Source organism: Caretta caretta, chromosome 1 (genome assembly GCF_965140235.1).
Source record: "Caretta caretta isolate rCarCar2 chromosome 1, rCarCar1.hap1, whole genome shotgun sequence".
Lineage (NCBI taxonomy): Eukaryota > Metazoa > Chordata > Testudines > Cheloniidae > Caretta > Caretta caretta.
Window position 1 is genome coordinate 103323608 of NC_134206.1, and position 7283 is coordinate 103330890.

Genomic DNA, 7283 nt, shown 5'->3' on the forward strand with positions numbered 1-7283 from the left:
GGTATTCCAGTACTGGCCCATTTCTGGTAGGGGACATTGATGCTTTTCTCCTTCAATTATAAGACTAAGGAAATGTTGATAAACTTGGGACCTTTTCAATTGTTACATTTTTATTTAGCAGGGCTAATGTCCATTTTGCTAATCTAGGACTAAAAACATGTCCATCATTAGTTTTTCGTGTTAATACATATTTCACAGGTGAATGCGATGTCTTAAGAAGCACTAGGGATAGTCCTACTAAATATACTCAATGTTGCAAAACCCAAACCAAGGCTAATACCTCTTTCTCACAAGGAGTAAATTCTTGTTCCACTCAATTCAGAACCTTAGAGGCATATGCCACTGGTTGAAGACCTGTTCCATCGTCTTGACTTAATACAGTAGTCATTCCAGTACTAGTAGTAGCCAATTCGAGCCTAAAAGTTTGTCCTACTTTTGGGTATGCTAAACCTGGGGCTTGTGCTAATGCTTTCTTAAAATGCATACAAGCTTTCTGCTGTTCTAATCCCCATTCCCAGTTATTACCCTTTTTAAATAACTTATACCCTGGGCTAGCTTTCTCTGCATAATTCTCTTGAGAAATTTGTCATACCCCAAAACTATCTTAAAGTAGATAAACCTCTGGGGCTGGTAATTTTTGGAATAATTCTACCCTTTGTTTATCTGGTGATCGTCCCTCTTGTCCTAACGTTACTACTAGATAGTTTACCTGCTGTTGGCATATTTGAGCTTTTCCTGGACTAACCTTAAACATTGTTTCCTTTATTTTCTGTAATACGTGGTATAATATTTCTAAATTCTCTTACTTAGTTTTTGTGCTTATAAAGGATATCATGTACATATAATATGATGTTATCCTTATGAGGCATGTTATCCCATATTTGTTCATGTGCATATGGCAGATAGCAGCGCTGTTATGGAAACCTTTTGGAGATTGACAAAAACAAAACTGTCTTCCTTGGAATGTAAAGGCAAACTTGTACCAGGAGTCCAGATGCAAAGGAATTGCAAAGAATGCATTGGCTAAATCTAAACCAGTGAACCATCATGCTCCTCCCATAACAGAGGCAATTACTTCGGGATACTTTACTACTACTGGAGCTGTCATTGGAGTCCATTCCAGAATTTTACAGTCCACCGAGGGAAGAGCCAGAAGAATATCAAAGGCCACCTCCCGTAGCTCCAATTAATACCTCCACAGTAACCAAAACTACACTACGAAATTAGGTCAATTTTATAGAAGTCAATCTTTAGTATGTGATTTTATACAGTCGATTCTGCATGTCCCCACTAAGTGCATTAGGTTGGCGGAGTGAGTCCTCAATACCAGGGCTAGCATCGACTCATGGAGTAGTGCACTGTGGGTAGCTATCCCAAAGTCCCTGCTGCCCATTGGAATTCTGGGCTAAGCTTCCAATGCCTGATGGAGCAAAAACATTGTTGCAGGTGGTTTTGGGTAGAATCTGTGCAGTCTCCCCTCCCTTCTTCCTTGAAAGCAACGGCAAGCAATCATTTTGCGCCTTTTTCCTGGGTTATCCATGCAGACGCCATAGCACAGCAAGCATGGAGCCCACTCAGCTGCACACTGCTTTTGTGAGCATTGTAAACACCTCGTGCATTATCCTGCAGTATGTGCAGAGCCTAGCTAGGAGCTGCTAGCATGAAGAAGATTGTGAGGACACGGACACAGACGTTCCTGAAAGCACGGGATGTGGCAATTGTGATATCATGGCGGCATTGGGGCACGTTGATACAGTAGAATGCCGATTCTGGGCCCAGCAAACAAGCACAGATTAGTGGAACTGCATAGTGTTGCAGGTACGGGATGAATTCCAGTGGCTGCAAAACTTTCGCATGCGTAAGGCCACTTTCATGGAACTTTGTGAGTTGATTTCCCCCACCCTGAAGCACAGGAATACCAAAATAAGACCGGCCCTGACAGTTGAGAAGCAAGTGGCAATAGCCCCGTGGAAGCTTGCAACGCCTACTGCTACCGGTCAGTCAGGAATCAATTCGGAGCAGGCAAATCTACCATGGGGGCTGCTGTGATCCAAGTAGCCAGGACGATCAATACCCTTCTGCTAAGAAGGGTAGTAACTCTGGGAAATATGCAGGTCCTAGTGGATGGCTTTGCTGCAATGGGGTTCCCTAACTGTGGTGGGGCAATAGATAGAACGCATATCCCTATCTTGGCACTGGACCACCTTGCCAAAGAGTACATAAACCGCAAGGGGTACTTCTCAATGGTGTTGCAAGCACTGGTGGATCACAAGGAACATTTCACCAACATCAACATGGGATGGTCAGGAAAGGGGCATGACGCTCGCATCTTTTGGAACTCTGGGCTGTTCGGAAAGCTGCAAGAAGGAACTTTCTTCCCAGACCAGAAAATTACTGTTGGGGATGTTGAAATGCCAATAGTTATCCTTGGGGACCCAGCCTACGCCTTAATGCCATGGCTCATGAAGCCATACACAGGCAGCCTGGACATCAGTAAGGAGCAGTTCAACTATAGGCTGAGCAAGTGCATAATGGTGGTAGAATGTGCCTTTGGAGTTTAAAAGGGCACTGGCGTAGTTTGCTGAGTAGGTTAGACCTTAGCGAAAGCCATATTCCTGTTGTTATTACTGCTTGCTGTGTGCTTCATAATATCTGTGAGAGTAAGGGGGAGATGTTTATGGCGGGGTGGGAGGTTGAGGCAAATCACCTGGTGGTCAGTTTTGAAAGCCAGACACCAGGGCAATTAGAAGAGCACACCGAGGTGCGCTGCACATCAGAGAGGCTTTGAAAAGCAGTTTCATGACTGACCAGGCTACGGTGTGACAGTTGTGTGTGTTTGTCCTTGATGCAAAGCCACCCCTGTTGGTGAATGTACTTCCCTGTAAGCCAATCCCACGCCCTTTCTGTGGCACTCAAAACCCCCTCCCCTCCTGCCTTGGTTAAGCTAAGCCTGCTGCAGGCCAATTTACGGCCTGTTGACATGGCTACTTTTAGCAATAAGCAGTAGTGGTTTCAGGCACTTTACTGGTTTGCCAAAATCTCCCTGTTCAGTCCCTCTTCCTCCTTCCCTGCTACCTCGGGGCCTGCCCTTCCACAGCCAGTGCGTCCCTGAGCCCTAGGGTTACAAACTTTCTAATGGCAGAAAACAGAACAGCCTCCCCCTGCCCCTTTTCCCCCCAAGGCACTGCCTTTGCCCCACCCCTTCCCTGAGGCCCTACCCTCTCCTCACTTCATTCCCCCCTCCCTCTGTTGCTTGCTCTGAAATCTACAAGAGAGGAAGTCTACAAGATGAAACAAAACCAGGAGGGTGTCCTGTTTATGAATAAAGACAAAGGATTGTTCTGGTATATGTTGGTTTGCAAGGAAACACACGGGGTTCCTCACTGAGGAAGCAAGTTGACAGCATGCTTGATCATGAAAGAGGATTCCAGCCAACCTGGCTGTAAAGGGTTGTAAGGATTTGGGGTAAGCATTACACTACAAGACATGAGAGTATCTAATTAATTAAGTCTAGCCACTAGGATGCGTGTTATGATTTTAATTTATATGTAACCATGTTTCCAATATGTCTACTTGCTGTTACTTGAATCTCTGTGTTCTGTTAAATAAACTCATATTTGATTTCACTATAAACATATCTAAATGCTGTGAGTTAATCAGAGTAGTGATCTGAGTGGAACTGGTAAGCTGGGGTGTACTGTTTCTCTTTGGAAGCAGCAAATCCATGAATTCTGTGAGTGTCCTGGGGACCAGAATCTGGACACTCCAGGGAGATGCTCAGAGGGCTCAAGCATTGGGGTGTGCCAATCACTTAACCTGTAGAGCAGAGGTGGGCAAACTATGGCCCACAGGCCACATCTGTCCCGCAGGACCCTCCTGCCCGGCCCCATAGCTCCTGGCCTGGGAGGCTAGCCCCCGGCCCCTCCCCTACTGTTCCCCCTCCCCCACAGCCTCAGCGCGCTGCCGGTGCAGTTGCAGAGCCGCGGCCTGACCCGGTGCTCTTGGTGGCGTGGCTGTAGCACCGCCAGCCATCGGTGCTCCAGGCAGCACTGTAAGGGGGCAGGGAGCGGGGGGTGGGATAGAGGGCAGGGGAGTTGGGGTGGTGGTCGGGGGCGGGGGTGTGGATAGGGGTCAGGGCGGTCAGAGGGCAGGGAACAGGGGGTTGGATGGGGCAGGGGTCCTGGGGGGGGCAATCAGGAAGGAGAAGGGGGGTTGGATGGGGTGGCGGGGGGCAGTCAGGGGCAGGGGTTCCGGGGGCCGTCAGGGGACAGGGAGAAGGGGTGGTTGGATAGGGCAGGGGTCCCTGGGGGGCAAGTCAGGAATGAAATGGGGGGTTGGATGGGGCGGCAGGAGGCTGTCAGGGTTGGGGGTTCCGGGGGTGGTCAGGGGACAGGGAGCAGGGGGTGGTGGATGGGGTAGGAGTCCCGGGGAGGCCGTCAGGGGACAGGGGTTGTTGGATGGGGCAGGAGTCCCGGGAGAGCCGTCAGGGGGTGAGAAGTGGGCGGGGGAGAGGGGGTGGATAGGAGGCAGGGGCTGGGCCACACCTGGCTCTTTGGGGAGGCACAGCCTCCCCTAACCGGCCCTCCATACAATTTTGGAAACCTGATGCGGCCCTCAGGTCAAAAAGTTTGCCCACCCCTGCTGTAGAGTAACAGCAGGGTCTGCGAGGTTTAGAGAGGAGTGCTTGAGTTGCCTGTGAAGCTGGAGGCTGACCCATGGCTGGCGCAGACAAGGCTTCCTCACACTATGAGCAGATGGTAGCCAGGAGCCTCACAACCCTGGATACTCTTGGAAAGCATCACACATGTCAACGCAGCTGGGGTCTTGAGAGGTCTGAGGAACTAGTTTTGGGATTTAGGGCAGCTGGACTGCAGAGTGCCATTACTCAAGGAAGGGTTCATGTCGTGTAATGGTTGTCGTGGTAATAGAATCTTGTTGAAAGATGAAAGTGCACAATGAAAATAGTTTTCAACTATAGTTTTCAACATCCAGTCGCTTCCTTTGTTTCATTTTTATTATGACTAAACTTGAAAAGCTTTTTTCATAGAGGTACATCAATGAAAACGGAAAAATAATACGCAGCGCTGCTTCCCCAACTTTCGGGTAAATTGGGAAATATTTTATCCACAATTCCTCTGGGCTTAAGTTTTCAGAAATATCTTTCGCACTTGAATCATATTTCATTTTGAGTGCTTGTTCTTACAATACTCCTGGCAATGAATCAACATCAACATTGAACGGATTACGTGCTAATTTACGAACGGGGTTGTCAGAAAAGTTGTTTGGAAAATAGCAGATGAATTCGTCAGCAAGGCAGTCCAGATGAAACACAATTTTGTTCTTTGCATCCTCTTTATAAAGTTCTTGGAAACCTTCATTTTCAGCAAGTGATGAAACTGTTGGAAAAGACAAAAAATTAGGTGTCTGAGCTTGCGTTCAACGTTTCCAAATCTTGATTTTTTCTGTAAATGCTTTGATGGCATCGTGGTGTGCTATAATGTTTGCAGTGTTGTTTCCTTGCAGCTTCAAGTTGAGATTGTTCAAAGATTCAAAAATGTCCACGAGGTATGACAGTGAAAGTTGAAACATTTGGTCCATAAACACACAATATAACTCTTCTTTTTTCTGTTGCTTGAGGAAAATTTCCACTTCGTCTTTCAGTTCGATTAATCTCAAAAGCATGTTCCCTTTGGAAAGCCATCGTACCTCCGTGTGAAACAAAAGAATTTTATGATCCGCTCCCAAATCCACGCAAAGAGCTGCAAAAAGTCTCCTATTTAAAGCGCTGTTCTTCACAAAATTGACAACTTTGATGGCCAAATTCAACGAGTCACATAGGTCATCTGGAAGGCTTTTAGCAGCCAACGCTTGTCTGTGTATGACGCAGTGAGTCGTGGTTATGGCTGGATTTTTTTCTTTCACCAATGTCACAAATTCAGAGCGAGAGCCAAGCATCACTGGAGCACCGTATGTGCATACATCACCCATGAAAAGTCCATTTTCCCATGAAAGTCCATTTTCTTCAAAAAAGTCGGAAACCATTTTCATAACATCAGAAGCCTTTGATGTGGTCTCAATTCCTTTGAAAAAAGCAGTTCTTCTTTCACAGTTCCATCGTTAATGAATCGAATGTAGATGAGCAACGGAGAGAATTGTGCTACGTCAGTGGTATCATCGCACTGAATTGAAAAAAGAGGAGAAGCTTTCACTGCCTCCACAACTTGAAGTTTTAGATCTTTCGCCATGTCATTGATGCAACGTTTCACGGAATTGTCGGAAAGTGAAATTTCTGATATTTTTTTCTTGCTTTCGGCACCAACCACAATATCAGCTGCTTTCAACAAGCAAGGTGTCGTAAATATAAAGGGAAGGGTAACCACCTTTCTGTATACAGTGCTATAAAATCCCTCCTGGCCAGAGGCAAAACTCTTTCACCTGTAAAGGGTTAAGAAGCTAAGATAACCTCGCTGGCACCTGACTAAAATGACCAATGAGGGGACAAGATACTTTCAAAGCTAGAGGAGGGGAACAAAGGGTTCGTCTGTCTGTGTGATGCTTTTGCCGGGAACAGATCAGGAATGCAGCCTTACAACTGTTAGTTAGTAAGTAATCTAGCTAAAAATGCGTTAGATTCCCTTTTGTTTAATGGCTGGTAAAATAAGCTGTGCTGGACGGAATGTATATTCCTGTTTTTGTGTCTTTTTGTAACTTAAGGTTTTGCTTAGAGGGATTCTCTATGTTTTGAATCTGACTGCCTGTAAGATTATCTTCCATTTTGATCTTACAGAGTTGTTCTCTTATCTTTTTTTTGTTCTTCTAATAAAGTTCTGTTTTTTTAAGAATCTGATTGGGTTTTTTGGGTCTTAAAAATCCAAGGCTGGTTTCTGCTCATCTTGTTTATTCTCAAGCCTCCCCAGGAAAGGGGGTGTAAGGGCTTGAGGAGATATTTTGGGGAAATAGGAACTCCAAGTGGTCCTTTCCCTGTTCTTTGTCTAAATCGTTTGGTGGTGGCAGCATACTGTTCAAGAACAAGGCAAAATTTGTGCCTTAGGAAAGTTTTTAACTTAAGCTGGTAAAAATAAGCTTAAGGGTCTTTCATGCAGGTCCCCACATCTGTACCCTAGAGTTCAGAGTGGGGAGGGAACCCTGACACAAGGCTTCACAAGAGTTTCTCCTATTGTGTGCGCTTTCTTGGCTTTAGCCATGAGCAATGACAGTTCATAAGATGCTTCTACCACTTTGGCCGACGCTTGATGAAAAGCTCCAGTAGTGTCTAGCTTCAT

At 46.1% G+C, this 7283-nt stretch overlaps 1 pseudogene; it reads right to left on the reverse strand.

Annotated features, from left to right (window-relative positions):
- Window positions 1–4527: 4527 nt before the first annotated feature.
- On the reverse strand, window positions 4528–7283 carry LOC142072994 (protein FAM200C-like; annotated as a pseudogene).